The sequence below is a fragment of the Peromyscus maniculatus genome, chromosome 16 (assembly GCF_049852395.1).
Source record: "Peromyscus maniculatus bairdii isolate BWxNUB_F1_BW_parent chromosome 16, HU_Pman_BW_mat_3.1, whole genome shotgun sequence".
NCBI lineage: Eukaryota > Metazoa > Chordata > Mammalia > Rodentia > Cricetidae > Peromyscus > Peromyscus maniculatus.
In genome coordinates, this window is record NC_134867.1 from 20,412,472 (window position 1) to 20,428,640 (window position 16,169).

Sequence of the window (16,169 nt, forward strand, 5' to 3'; positions counted from 1 at the left end):
GCATTAAATATTTCAGATATTTTCTTCTTAAATATTATTAAATTTTGAGGCAAGTGCAAGACATCTTGGACTTGTGGTAATTAGTTGTTCAATTTCCCTGGAGAGTTTAAATTCTTTATTCATAACTACACAAACGTCAATAAGTGTCTTTAGATTTTCCTCCTTAAATTTTCCTTCTCCCTTATAGTTGAAAGGCCGTTAATTTGATAATCCTACAACAGGTTTATTTACATGAAATTGCTCTATTCATTTTGAAGGAAAAAGATCGTCCGACTCAGCTTTTTAAAAATAAGGTTGGCTAATGATGCAGTTTCCTAGGGATCTTGAAGCAGCCAGATTAGGAACCTTTTTCTCCCAGAGAAGTAAACATTATCTCCATCAGTTCTGGCCCTTGGTTTTCTCTTTCACAACCTTAGAGAACTTAGCATCAGTTTTCTGGAACCTGAGAAATAAGCAAGGAGTTGAGACCAACTGCATCCCGTTTAATGTCATCATTTGGGTTCGGAGCCAGATCAACTGTTCAGGTGAGCAGGCTTGGAGCAGATTCGGTGAACAGCATGAGTCCATCGTTTGCTGCATCTAGCTAGAATCAGGGCAGAGGATTATGTGCTGAGGATTGATCAGTGAGTCGAGTATTGACTAGTGAGTAGATGGAATAAGTTTGCCCCTTTCCTCTGACAGGGCTTTTCCTGTGTGTGTTTGAGCAAAACCTTGTACGGTTGTTGAAGGACAAATGCAGAATTCATTCTTCCTCTCCCTTCTTAATTTTAAATGTTTTGCTCACTGCCACATTTAACAATCGATGTCATTGTGGTACTGGAAAGATGGCTCAGCAGTTAAGAGCTCTGGCTGCTCTTCCAGAAGACCTGGGTTTGGTTCTCAGCACCCACATGGCAGCTCACAACCACCTGTTAACTCAGTTCCCTGGGATCTGACCCCCACTTCTGACTTTTACTGGCATTGCATGTGTGAGGTGCACATACATACACTCAGGCACACACACACACACACACACACACACACACACAAATAATATTTTTAAAAACTGCATTATCATAATTTCTATCGTTTCTATGTAATGCTCAGGTACCTATAAAATACTACTTTTTTAGAAGTTTTGCTTTTGTTTGTTGAGGTCTTAGTATAGAACCCTAGCTAGCCTGATCCTTATGCATAGCCCAGGTACCTCTCAACTCACAACAATCCCTCTGACTCAACCTCACAAGCACTGGAAATACACTGGGAATACAGAAGTGTAACACCATACCTAGTTTTTAATATGGCTTTTTTTAAAATCAGTCTAGATTATCAGGAGAACTAGAGAGTTGATATTCTAGTGTGTATTTTATCATTTAGAAATCATATAAAAATAGCTTTTGCAGTAATATGAACTATGCTGCATCTGAGAAACCACAAAAGGTAAATGAGAAATCAAGTCACCCTCCTCTGCACATGCTCAGTGGAGACCATTCTGAACTAGGAGGTAACATGCTGAAACCCAGTGCTAGGAAGAAGACTGTGGAAACACATCTTCGGTATGGTCACATCCACACCTGTGCTCAGGCTTGAGACCCATGCTCTGTCTGGTCAGTAAGTGTGTGTGTGTGTGTATGTATATGGTCACATTCACACCTGTGCTCAGACTTGAGACCCATGCTCTGTCTGGTCAGTAAGTGTGTGTGTGTGGTAACATCCACACCTGTGCTCAGGCTTGAGACCCATGCTCTGTCTGGTCAGTAATTGTGTGTGTGTGGTCACATCCACACCTGTGCTCAGGCTTGAGACCCATGCTCTGTCTGGTCAGTAACTGTGTGTGTGTGGTCACATCCACACCTGTGCTCAGGCTTGAGACCCATGCTCTGTCTGGTTAGGTATCACTCCTGTGAATGCTCAGCAGAATGATCCTCAGCTATAGACTCAGATATCTGGCCTTATGCAGTGTGTCCAGCTGTGGGAATGCCTCATCTTTTCAGATCTTCTTCCTCAGCATTTCTACCCATCTGGTTTTTCACCAACACAATGAAACCTTTGTACCAAGAGATTTCTAATCTCCTACTGCCTCCGTAGAATCAGAACCAGTTTCAAGTTTAGAGAAAAAGGAAAATGGGGTTTGTGCTGGGTGTTTGTGTGCCTTCTTTGGGGGGGTGTGTGACTCTATGTGACTGTCTCAGCCTGTTCCCCAGCTTTGAGAAGTGCGCTGTTTTACGGGCAGACTGGACAGCCGGCCCTTTGGCAAACACTGCGTTATTTCAGCCCATGGCCTCTGCCTGCCGTTTGCTTTGTTAGTCACTGACGAAGCAGTGCCCTGGCCAAAACAGATTGTAGAATCGGAGTATTTGCTGGCCACACCCACACCTACTTGTGGGTATGAAACTATTTTTATTCTGGGTGTTTCCTTGTAGCTGTTCAGACTGACTGCTGTGTGGCTTTATGAAGGAAACCCTATTTTACTTGAAACAGAAGGCCCTGCCCTCTCAGCCCAGTGAGCCCCAAGGTTTCCATATCAAATATGAATTGCTGTTTTTGCACATGTAGCAGTTAGCTGCCATTATGTACCTTGGACCATTCATTCATTCACCAACCATTTCTTGAGTGCCCCTTAAATGTTAGACACTGGGTAAACACCACGTGAACGATGCACATTCCTATCCTTGGGGTGTTTCCACAGTGGTTCTCAGCTTCTCCCCACTGCTGCAGTCCTTCGGGCTATGACACAGATTGCTTAATATTTGGAGTTGATTTAGGTGGCAGAAGCCCCGAAAGTAGCTGTGATAAACTCTGAGATATGTGGTCTGATCGTGTTTTCAGTATCTTTCTCACGTTAGCTACCTAATTTTTTGTTATTTGTGCTCATACTTTTAGCTTTATTGTAGAAAAATCTGATCTTATCTGTAAACAGGGAATGGCCCATCACCTAGTCTTAACTCACGATCACTCAGTCTCCTCCCACCCATCCCTACCCCTCCAGATTTTGAAACAAATCATATGTATGGTGCTAATTCATCTATTCATATCTTAATAGATTTCAAAAGAAAAAAATTATTTAAAAAAAAATCTCATATCTAAAAAAATAATTATTTCTCAATAATGTCAGACACTTTAGTGGCAGTTCATGTTTCCCCACTTACCTCAGGTACAGTACATACATGTAGAAACATATGTATAAATATGTGTGTGTGTATATATATAGCTATGTGTATGTTACAGCCGTGTATAAACACATACTCTCGTGTAATTTTTAGTGGTTGGTTTATTATTTGTTCCAATAGTGTTCCTAAGGGGCCATTGACTAATAGGTTGCTTATCCCCATCTCTCCTTTCCCACTAGCAGTTTGTTGAAAAGCTGAGTCATCAGGCCTGTGCACCTACCTACACTCTGCCTCTGCTGGTGGACGTTAGATCTAGAGTGCTGATGTGATGCAGTTTTGAGATAAACGCATTCACATACAAACAAAACTCTTCTTTGTCAAGAACACTTTGCTACTTTAGAAAGAGCAGTGTGGTGTCTCTGTCCAGAGGCCCTCAGTTGCTGCTGGTTGTCTCTGGTGTTATTAGACATGGATGATTAACCTGGTCCATTATTTTTATTATAGGTTGCAAAATGCTGGTATGTATGTAACTTTTATAATTTCCTCTTTTATTTCATTAGTCAAAATATATCTGAGAGCAAAAAAAAAAATGTCTTGACCAACTGTTTGGTTATCCTGGGGTACAGTTTATAAAGAGAGCAACAAGAAAAAAGGGAATTGCATTCACCAGTGTGAAGAGTAATGTGCTTTCTTAATCTCGAGGGACTGGCCAGTGTCTGTGTGTGAATGTTTAAGCATCACCGTGAACTCACGGATTTAAATGCATTGCCATGCAATCCTTGGCAGTTTTGTTATTGCTCAGCATTTTCCCTGTCTTTGGACAGAGAGGACATCCTCAAACGGGCTCCTGGGGCCCGGTGACTTCATCCCCGTCATCTTTAATAGTTTTTTTTTTCCCTTCCAATGTTCTGTGCTTTCCTTGACCCAGATCTGTAATAAGACAGTTCTTATAAAGTCTTGTATCTAGTGGGAAATCGAAATTAGGAATTGAAGTTTGGGTACAGCTGCCTGGGTTCTTTGGATGCCCCATGTTCCTAGAATGGTCATTATTTTCTTATTTCCAGCTTTTTCAGTGAAAAAAAGCTAAGAGATTCATCGTACATGTACTATCAGCTTAATACAACATACTGTAACTTCATACTTATATATGCAGTTCAGCTTCAGGACCATTAGATGTTTCTTAATGAACTCAAACTCCTTAATCCTACCCTCAATATCCTCGCTCTCCTGCGGTAATAGTGATTTGTTTAGCATATTGTATAATACTGATAATTTTCTCATAATAGAAGGCCAGCATTCACACTGTGATACTGAAAACAGTTAAACTGCTAAGCTGATTAATTCTGCAGTCCTTTTTACTGTTCCCAGACCTGTGAGGTCAACTCACTGTGTTAGAAATTCTCTTGAAGGGTTCATTTAGAGGGAGCAGTGCTGTCCACCTGCTCACTGTTAGGCTTGTTCTGGTTTAGCACTGTTGTAAGTTGCTTTGAACTTTCCTACAATCTCTACATTCCTTGTGGATCGCTGCTCAGACCCAGTGTGAGGGCAGCAGTTATGTACTGGCTGATTTCCACCATCTAAACATTGCCAACCGGCACCATTTTCTAACTATCAAGGTAATGACCACCGGTTCACAGACCACTTGACTGTTTTCCAGGAGCCGGAATGAGCCAGCTCAGGCACGTACTGCTGACTACCGATTCAGATATGTAAAACAAAGACTTACAGACATTCTAGCCTCTGGGGCTGATCTAACCACCTAGTTTCTCTCTTGTAGGTAGCTGTCTGTACACACTTGTGTGCACTTACCCATGTGTACATGCAGAGGTAAGAAGTACACGTCAGGTGTCTCCTGCGACTCCATCTTGTTTTTTGAGTCAAGGTCTTTCACTGAGTCTGCAGCTAGCTCCCAGGCAGTGATGAGGCCTTAGTGACCTACCTGTCTCTGTCCAACACACACACACACACACACACACACACACACACACACACACACACACACACACACACACACGTGTGTGTGCTGGAATTATAGACCTATCTCTCCCCACTTGGCTTTTTGTGAGGGTGCTGGGGAATCCCAACTCAGATCCTCGTACTTGACAGGCAAATACTTTATCAAATGAACCATCTCTCCAGGCCCTTTAGAAAGCTAACTTATCTCTTATAATAATTTATTCCTGTTTCTTCTCTTTTTCCTAGATCAAGGTCATTGCACCTTCCATTTTATTTCCTTTTTATGTAACTGTTCATCGTGAAAACCATATACATAGAGATGATCTTGGCTTCTTTCTTTACAGTTTCATAGTACTCCACTATATGGGTGTACGAGTGTGTCTTCCACCATTGTCCAGCTTATCTCTTGCCTTCTGTATTTTTCTTGTTAAAACAAATACTTCTACAGTGAGCAACTTTGCGTATGTATATTTTTTTGTCTTGATATTGACACTTAAAATTTGGATTCATGGGTCAGAAGGTAAACACCGACGTAATCTCAGGTATCATCCGTTTCCCCTCTGTCAATACTGGATCATTTTGCATATTCCCTCAAGTATTATTTCTGCTTACTGTTTGTTCGCCTTAACAAACAGAATGTGTTTGTAATTTTATTCATGGCTCTTTAGGTTTTGACCCACCTGAGAGGTAAAAATGGCAGTTTGATTTCCTTGTAATTTTTTTTTTTCTTTTTTCTTTTTTGAGACAGGGTTTCTCTGTGTAGCTCTGCGCCTGTCCTGGAACTTACTCTGTAGCCCAGGCTGGCCTCAAACTCACAGAGATCCACCTGGCTCTGCCTCCTGAGTGCTGGGATCAAAGGCATGCGCCGCCACCACCTGGCTCTCCTTGTATTTTCATGCATCTTACAGGTAGAGCATCTTTGCATATCATGAAGATGCTCACACCCAACAGCCCTATCTCTGGCTGTCTCCTGTGCACTTTCTGAGTGCTTAGGGATGTGAACCCCAGGACTTCCATGTATTTCTCCCCTCTGTGATCCATTTTTGGGTTTGCTTAGGAAGTTCCCTTGATGTACAGAGCTTTCTTTTAATGTGGGTAGCATTTTGATTCTCTCATAAACCATAAGCTGTGAAGCTCATGGGGAGCAAAGGTCCTGGGGAGCGGGTGTTCCATTCCTTAGATGGAGAGACCAGCTTCCCTGTCCCTCTGGTGTGGGTTTAGTTTCTGATGGCGGCACTGGCGGTGACCGGGCCCACGGAGGGAAAGGGCCAGTGACTCAGCTTGTGCCTCTTCTCCTTACTCCTCTGACACTGTCGTCCTGCACCTCTCTGACTTCATCTTTTCTCAGTGGGAATGGTCAGTGAACCCAGAAGTTCAATTAGGGCCCTCTAGGACCCACAGCTCTCACTGCCACCGTGCCATGCCTCATCCCTCTTAAAAAATGTGAAGGGACGTTTGTTGGTGCTGTGACAGAGTCAAAGCTGGGAATGATGTTTGTGTAAACAGTCTAATGTGGGTTTGTGGTCTGATAGCCACTGAGGGCTTGGAAAGAGACGCTCAGGCATAAAAACAGGTGTTTATGAAAATCCTGCAGCGTCAGGTCAGGTCAAAAGACACTGAGAGTCACTTAAGAAGTTTAGACAAAGGCTTTATGTTTTATTTTATTTTCTGTTACGCTTAAATTGCTGTGTTATTTATGGTAAGCTTATGGTTTTGTGCCTGGCACTTAATGACATCACTTTCTTTCCATGGTAACTTGATTGAGTTAAAAATATGGAGCCCCCTGGCCCCTCACCTCAGCTCCTCAGGCTTCCTGGTGGCTTCACAGCCACACAAACTCTCATGCAGTGTCTGTCAGCCTGTGAGGAAAATACGTTAGAAATGCAGTGTTACGGAGGTCATAGGGTGGCGCTTAAAATGTGCCCCCGTGTTTATCATGCTTCAGGACAACCGTAGTCACGGCTGTAGTTCCTACAGGGAACAAAACACGTCACTTCCATAGGCTATGAAGTATCTGTTTTTACCTGATACCTGTAGCCTTGCATAGCAACACAGACCAAGAATCCACCCTGGGGACTCAAATAGTTATTGAACTTACTAATGGGAACATAGCCATCTCAGGGATTTTTATGTCCTCAATGCTGGGATTCTTGTCTATTTAGCTTTTAATCCAACAACTTTGTTGCCTGCGTAACAGACCTCTGTGCCTGAATGTGGGTGGCTGTAGGTTCTAAACCTTTCCCAGGGGGTCTCATGTCAGATGTCATGCATATTTATATTGTAATTCGTAACAGTAGCAAAATTGCAGTTATGAAGTAGCAACAAAGATAATTTTATGGTTGGGGGTCAGCACAGCATGAGGAACTGTGGTAAGGGGTTGCAGCTAGGGAGGCCGGGAACCACTGCTGGAGATGAAAACCTCCCCTGCAGCCTCCGGCCCAATAGTCACTCTGAGAGCCACCTGGCCGCCTTTCATCTGATTGCCCCACTGGAAAAATCCATGAACACCTGCTTGCTTTCCTTTACATTCTAAAGGTGATTCCTACTTAGAGAAAAGAGCAAACAAAATAAAATTTATATGCCATAGAGATGAAATGTTTGTAAATAATAATGACTTTACCCTGATGACCTTGTTAGACATTCTGTCATTTATATTTGGCACCTTGAAAGTCAGACTAACTCAACACTTTTGATACCACGAAGACCGAGGAACAGTAAACAGTGTGTATGGCCTAATCTTGCCTTCTCTTAATTTTACTGGTAAAATACCTTGAAATGCAGAATGAGCTGTGGATAAATGGTAGGATCGGTTTTCTCAAATATTTGCCTGTTCTCTGACTTTCTGCTGGATTCCACTCGGCAGGCGGCTCAGCAGAGCCTCCTGACAGTCCCAGAGCTTGCACCCAGCCCAGCCTTTACAGGCTCTGCTCCGGCTTTGCCGGTGTGAACCCACCTTCCAGGCCAGGAAATGGTGTTTTCTCCTCACACCGTATACTCTGATGAGTGTGACTCAACGCTGATTGGCCATTACTCATTGGAGCACTGTCCTCCATGGGTACAGAGTTGAGGAACGGTGCTGGCAGGATGCTCCTGGTCAGGAACTGAGAGCTTTAGACCAGGTTTCAGTATTTACAGGGTGTAGCAGTTTCTCTACACTTGTAGGCATTCAAAGGCGGACTCATTTGCACAGTGCTGTTTTGTACTGTTCAACGATGTAAGACCTTAAAATAGTGGAATTATAAGTGTCAACAACTGCTTCCAAAAGCAGTTCTCACAGATAAGTAAATAAATAATAGCTGTCATGGTAGCTGTGTCCCTCAGTCTGTGCTCTGTTGGCTGCCAGGTTACAGTTTCCGAGTTTGATTTTCTGATGGTAGTTAATGATCAGCTCATCGTGATAGGGACTTAGATGTAAGAGGCTTGGTGGAGGTTGGAAGCTAAGATAGAGTCAGAAACAAAGGCGAGGAGAGGAGAGGAGAGGAGAGGAGAGGAGAGGAGAGGAGAGGAGAGGAGAGGAGAGGAGAGGAGAGGAAAGGCATTAACTATACTATATGCCACTTTTTGTTAAAGTTGCTGCCTTTGTTTTTAAATATGTCATTGCTAGTGGAGAGATGCAGAGGAAATGAACTCATCTAGAATGGGATGCTGAAATATTCTCAGGGTCAGTGAATATGCCGTGTATAGGTTTGATTGACAAGGAGGACACACAGTGCTTTTTAAGTTTAATTCACTAGGAAAGTTATGCAGTATGCAAGCTTAAAACATTGTACTAGATTATAAATTCTATAACATATACAAATGGTACCTCTCGCTCTTTGAAATGTCATGCTCTGCAAATGTTATGTTGTAGAGGACAAATAATAACTGCTAATGTAGCCAGATGCATTTGTTTGGAAAGGTGAGCTATGATAGAATACTTGGCTTTTCAACGTCACCCAATCCAAGCTTAATATTCTTCACTGTGAAATTCTAAAAGAAAAATTAGTAACATTAAATCGATGGTGAAAAAGAAATGCTGATTTTCAAGATACAGAACTTCCTCTATTCTTATGTTCTCTCTTAATAAAGACATCGTTACATCATTGTTTCAGGACAGTCACAAGCAGTATACTCATTTAAGATTATAGCATGGGTCCTGCTAGTTTATTAGGAGTCCCGCTGTTGAGATCACTCTTGCTTCAAATCTTTGCTCACATTTGTTTATTTACTGTGCCGTGTCTTTTACTGTCAATATTGAGTTCCAGCTCTCTAAATACCAAATTTGTGTCATATTTCCACTGAAACACAAAAATTAACTGTTTGTTTTGGCTTTTTAGTAATTATTCTTTTATAGGATACCTTTTCATGTTCAACAATAAGTTTATGGCTGAGTTGAAAATTGTTAATTGAAAATTGTAAGTTGAAAATTACATGTTAAGCACATGTAATTCTTTTGTAGCTTAACTTTTCTTAACATGCGTGTGATGATATTTAAAAGCACTGTACACCTTCCCAGGGCTTTGTGTTTGGTTATTTTTGTTTGTCAGTCAGTCAGTCAGTCAGTCAGTCAGTCAGTTGTCTTGTTTGTCTTGTTTTGCTGTTGTAAGGACTGAACCTAGGGGTACCTAGGCAAACACTCCTCCGTGTACACTAGGCAAACACTCCTCCGTGTACACTAGGCAAACACTCCTCCGTGTACACTAGGCAAACACTCCTCCGTGTACACTAGGCAAACACTCCTCCGTGTACACTAGGCAAACACTCCTCCGTGTACACTAGGCAAACACTCCGTGTACTTGGCGCACTGTGGCCCACCTTGGTCATAATTGGTACTGATTGGGGGAAGCATGTGTATTTTGTATGGAGAGTTTGGGGACTAGAATATGAGGCAATGAAAAATCCCTGGGACATGATAAGTGAACCTAGAGAATCTTAAAATTTGATTCTAGAATGGAATTACCAGGAATTAATCAAATAAAAATTATGCAGGCCATCAAGGAAGAGTACAAGGCTGTGTACTTTTCAGGTGGGTATGTCAACCTTAGCGTGCCTAATGAACTTGGCTATACTTTATCTTCTCTAGAGTTTAAAAAAAAGGGGGAAGAAGGGATTTCTCCAATGCTATGTGACATTACAAATAATGTGAGGTTCCTCGCTTAAAATGAGAGAAAGAAATGTCTTTGTGTTGAAACTTGGGGAATTCTTAGTTGACAGTTTAGAAACTTGCTCTCTCTCTTTTTATTTGTTTGTGTGGTTGGTTGATTTTTCAAGACAGGGTTTTTCTGTGTAGCCCTGGTTGTCCTGGAACTCGCTCTGTAGACCAGGCTGGTTTCAAACTCACAGAGATTCACCTGCCTCTGCCTCCTGAGTATTGGGCATGAAAGGCATGCACCACTACCACTCAACTTAGAAACTTTCTCTTTAGAGAGAAAAAAACTGAATGTCAAAGGGAAGAAGTAGTTAAGTGAATTATGGTAATTTGAAAGAAGAGTTAAAGAGAGAAGAAATGTCCTTCTATCTTATAGTTTCCTGTGGTTACAATACAATATAACATATTTCTAAAATATCATTATGTCATAAATTCTTCTCAATCTGCATTAATTTATTAGAGATGAAGTGTTTTCTTTTTTTTTTTTTTTTTTTTTTTTTGGTTTTTCGAGACAGGGTTTCTCTGCGTAGTTTTGCGCCTTTCCTGGAGCTCACTTGGTAGCCCAGGCTGGCCTCGAACTCACAGCGATCCGCCTGGCTCTGCCTCCCGAGTGCTGGGATTAAAGGCGTGCGCCACCACCGCCCGGCGAAGTGTTTTCAATACATTAGTTAATCAATTTGATTAGATTAAAAAAATCTACAGATTGACCCAAAGGAATAAGTGGGTGTAATATATGGAAAAAGTAGCATTTCAAATCTGAGAAAGATGGGTTCTGAAGATAGTGTTTGACTTTAAATAGTTACTTGGGAAAAAGTAAGTTGTGTTCTCATACCATATACCAAGACAAACTCCACAGAGATAAAAAGAATCTTAAGAATTAAAAAAATATATATGAAATGTCAATAGGAAATACATATGTAAATCCTGGAGTCAAAAAGCTTTTTGAAGTGTGACCTCAGACTCATAGATCAAAATGCAGGACTCTGGGGCTGGAGAGATGGCTCAGAGGTTAAGAGCACTGACTGCTCTTCCAGAGGTCCTGAGTTCAATTCCCAGCAACCACATGGTGGCTCACAGCCATCTGTAACGAGATCTGGTGCCCTCTTCTGGCCTGCAGTCATACATGCTGTATACATGATAAATAAATAAATCTTAAAAAAAAAAAAATGCAGGACTCTGGACAGGGGAATGACTAAGTGTGTAAAACTCTTGTCATGCAAGTCTGAGTTCAAATCCCAGAACCCACACACCCCCAGATATGGTAGCATAATCTGTAATCCCATTGCTCCTGTGGCAAGATGGGCAGCACAGTAGAGAGCTTGTGGGCCTGACGGCCTGAAGTACAGGGCAGCAGGCAGTACATCAGACCCAGTCTCCAGTAGGATTGTCCTCTGACCTCCACATGCAAACTGTTTCTCTCTTTTTTTTTTTATTATTTTATTTTATTTTACAATACTATTCAGTTCTACATAACAGCCACTGATTCCCTTGTTCTCCCCCTTCCTGCCCCCCTCCCCTTCCCCCCAGCCCACCCCCCATTCCCACCTCCTCCAGAGCAAGGCCTCCCCTGAGGACTGAGATCGACCTGATAAACTCAGTCCAGGCAGGTCCAGTCCCCTCCTCCCAGATTGAGCCAAGCATCCCTGCATAAGTCCCAGGTTTCAAACAGCCAACTCATGCAATGAGCACAGGACCTGGTACCACTGCCGAGATGCCTCCCAAACAGATGAAGCCAATCAACTGTCTCACCTATTCAGCAAACTGTTTCTCTTGAGCTACTAAGTTAAATGATAAAACTACTAAGTTAAATGATAGACAAAGGAATAAACAATTCACAAAACAGAAAATACACATTTTTGAGATCTCATTCATCATCTTTAAAAATGCAAGCAGACCCTGCTGTAGAAAGTGTCGGTATGAATTTTAACATTTGAAATGCCTGTACCTCCCACCCAAGAGTACAGCTGTAAGAATCATTCTACAGCTGTATTTACATGTATGCAAATGATGAAACCACAGAGTGAGTCTTTAAAACACAGTGATAACTGCAGCAAACTGTTCAGATATTCATTACTAAAGAGGTAGTCACAGCTGGCTCATCTCTACAGTGGAACTTTAAGCAGCCACTAAAAAGATGGGGGGGGGGCACTGCATTGTGGAGGAAGAGGCCCAGAGCACCTGTAGAATTGAGTGCCCACTCTGCAGCACTTGCAGAAAGTGCAGCTGCCCAATTGGTAGATTCAGACTGTCATATCTAATATGCCTGGAATATTGCATATGCACATATAATAACATACGGTATTTATTATAACTCATGTAATGTGTATGCAGTTGTATCTCCTAGGACAAAAACTAGGAAAAAATGTTGACTTTTAGGAAGGGGCTTGAGTGACTGGAGGCCGAAGGGGGAGGGGAACTCACTCTGTCATATGCCAGTCTGTACCCTGTGAATATTGTACTGAGAACAAATATAATCTGTGCCCCACAGTTATCATATTTTTAAAAAATAAATGAAAAAGCTAAAGAACATAGCATGTTCTCATTGCCATTTAACATACATGCCATTCAAATATTACCTTCTCTTATAGCATTTGAGTATAATAATAATGTTCTTATAATTATATTTACCATGTATTTTCACACTAATCTAGCTCCTCCTTGCATTGCCTTGTACTATTATGAGTCTTTGCTTTCATTTTCCTCTCTGTGGCCATATTAACAAGTAAAAGTACAGCAGTTTATGGTGCATCTTTTTCAGCACATTGACTTTTTGATTGGGAAGAAATAACTGGAAATTAAGTAGTTCGTGTACTAAACTGATCAGTAACTAAGTTAAGTTTTTGAGAAATGTTTTGGTTTCCTTTTTGACCTGTGGGAAAGAAGCAATTGAACAAAGTGATGTTTAATCTTAAAATTTGCTTAACTGTTTTAAAACTATATTTTGAGTGATCTGCTTCATTAACAGTTATTGTCCTAAGTAAATCAAAATGAAAGAAAAAAATAACGATGTAGCCAAAGAAATACATTCAGTATAGTGTGTGACCTGGGTGTTTCAGTTACAGCTTCCACTAAAGAGCCAATACATGGTTTCTGTAGCTGAAAGGCACTGAACACCTCAGTGCTGGAAAGTGACTGTACTTCTCAAACTTGACTTGACCTGTGGGTTTTTAACTCACTTTTCACATTTCTCACATTTTGCTTTCTTTAGGACAGGTGTGTGATCCATGGATAAACACAGTGGACATTAAGTCAAGAAGGTTCTCAGAAGTATATTTTACCTGGCAGGACTGTTAGGGTAATTATACATTTGGTTCGCAATTTGAAGGTGTAGATGATATTATTAGCAAATTCAACACAGTTTTAAATTTTAAATGAAGAACGTTTCTATAATTAACAGCTTTACTATCTTTTCATCATTGCAGTGTGTCAGCTATTTTAATGTACTAATTTATGCTGCTTCTCACTGTGTGTGACAGGAAGTCAGGTAGACACTGGGTTGACTGCATTCTTAGGATTAGAGTCTTCAAAATTATTTCTGTGCCAGTGTTAACACACCACTGGCCTCGTCAAGGCTACGTTAGCCGGCTAATAAGTTGAGTCTGAAATGGAGCTTTCGAAACACTGTGATGTTTGAAGAGTGAAGAGCATATATCACTGGTGCGTTTAACCAAGGGGAACCAAAGGAGAGCCGTCATGAGTATCTAGACTTTGGAGAAATAGTTACTTTGAAAATTCTAAATGACTCGTGCTGACACAGAAATGAAAGGGATGAGTGGACATTGTTGATTTGCTGAATCAGAATGGAGACTAATGAAGAGCCTGTGGGTGTGGCATCTCCATGTAAAATAAGTGGTCGAAGAGTCCTGGGCTCAGCCTGGAGAGTCAAATAGAGGTCTCTTGAGCCACCTCTTTCCTGCAGAGATGAAGAAACTTAGAGGGTATTTGACCTACACAGAGAATCGGGATTTACACTCCTGCCTTTTACCTAGTGTTCAGCGTCCCTTCCCTGTCCCACTCTCTAACAGGTGCCATTGAAGGAATTGGCACATCGTCATACCATTATTCCTTCTGATAACTTTCTTCAGTGATGGCCTCCGAGCTGTTGTGGAGCCCAAACGATTTGAGCTACAGGGAACAGTTTCATTGGGCCTGTTAAAAAAAGACTATCAGACTGGGTTTTAAGGAGTTTATTTACAAGAGTGACCCAATTAGATGGGTGTTTGGTTGTTTTAAAAACCCCTCTGGCTGCAATATGGAGAACATACAGAGGGAATCAGTGGTCACTGAGAAATCAGTTGAAAGGATGTTCGAAGAGAATTGTACAGTGGGAAAGGATAAAGTCTGGGTAGGAGTTGCTCTTAGGTCTTTCTCCTTTTCTGTACAGAGTGAAGCATTAATAGGATAGTATTTGGTGAGCTGATTTTGATTCCCTGTGTTTACTCTTGTTACTGTCTGCCATTACACCTTTAACAGATCATCTATCTGTTGTGAATCTGGAGAGACTTGGTGAATTGTATGTCTCGTGATTATCAAGTGTTTGCTTGGGGATGTTACTTAAATTTCTATGTAATATTTACAAATTCAAATTTAACATTACATAAGTTAACTTAGGCGCTGTATCAACATTTAAATTTACAATCAGAAATATTTCATGCTATGTAGTTTTACAGCCTAATAAATAAGGGAATAATAAGGTGGCATTTGATGGCCCTATGGCATTTAAAAGTGTTATTATGTAGATTGAATTCTTGACATCTCCAAGCTTATGTAACTTTCTGAATTTGATCAGGGATTCGAATTTATAGCTCCTAATTACAGTATCTTCAATCTCAAATAGAGATGGTCATCCCCACTTCAGTGCCTGCACCCTCACCTCATGCCCCTTTCCTCCACTGGGCCTCACCTTCAAGGACTCTGTGCCCTTCTCATAACATATCATGAGATCATCTTGGATCTCATGCATAAGTGCAAATTCCATGCATGTCTCTCTTGGGTTATTTCTCTTCAAAATAAATTAGAGAGGAAGGAAAATCCTTTTAATGTTTACACTGGTTTTGATTTTCACAGACTAAGTGATCATATAGTTAAAAGCATTTGTAGACAAAAATTGTATTCCATTTTATTCCATTTTTCAGGTACATTGAGCACTTACATACTGTTCCTTATTTAAGTTCATTAACATAAGGTAATTCAGTGCTAATGATGTATATGTGTTGCTAGAGTTTTCCGCCTTGCCCACAGTCAGGACAAATCTTTGTCACCCGCCAGTCCCACAGCCGCTCAGACCCAACCAAGTAAACACAGAGACTTATATTGCTTACAAACTGTATGGCCGTGGCAGGCTTCTTGCTAACTGTGCTTATAGCTTAAATTAGTTCATTTCCATAAATCTATACCTTGCCACGTGGCTGGTGGCCCACCGGCATCTTCACATGCTGCTGGTCATGGCGGCGGCTGCCAGTCAGTCCTTCTGCCTTCCTGTCCTTTTATTTCTCCTCTCTGTTAGTCCCGCCTATCCTTCCTGCCTAGCCACAGCCGATCAGGTTTTATTTATTGATCAATCAGAACAACTTGACATACAGACCATCCCCCAGCACAGCCAAGTGCAGACCATCTCAGACACCTGCACTCAGGCCCATGGTCCTAATCATCCTCTATGCGGACCTGCTGGGTAACGCCACAAAGAACCCAAGAAGGGCTCCCACAGGACATACAGAACATCCCACAGCATATATGTGATCTGTTGGTATGCTTTTAAAATTCAGTGTTGTCGAACATGCAATAAGGAAAAACATAATTATTGGGTCATTAACTTTAGAGTTAGGTTTATAGGCAGAATGATTGAAACCTTATTTTATTTTCTTCCCACTTTAATGGGGGTAAGGCATCCAGGTCAGCTTGTCCATATTAACTACTGACTTAGGTTCCCACAGCAAATACATTGTAAATTTAAAAATAAGCAGCAACAAAACAATTCTCCACAGTGGGTGAAGAAC

At 41.3% G+C, this 16,169-nt stretch overlaps 2 protein-coding genes across 5 annotated transcripts in view; one reads left to right on the plus strand and one right to left on the minus strand.

The window, feature by feature from the left end:
- The window catches only part of Nt5dc1 (5'-nucleotidase domain containing 1), a 115,366-nt gene that overhangs the window by 23,618 nt on the left and 75,579 nt on the right, over positions 1-16,169 (plus strand). The window lies entirely within an intron of this gene.
- The window catches only part of Col10a1 (collagen type X alpha 1 chain), a 33,777-nt gene that overhangs the window by 7,985 nt on the left and 9,623 nt on the right, over positions 1-16,169 (minus strand). The gene's annotated exons all lie outside the window — the stretch shown is intronic.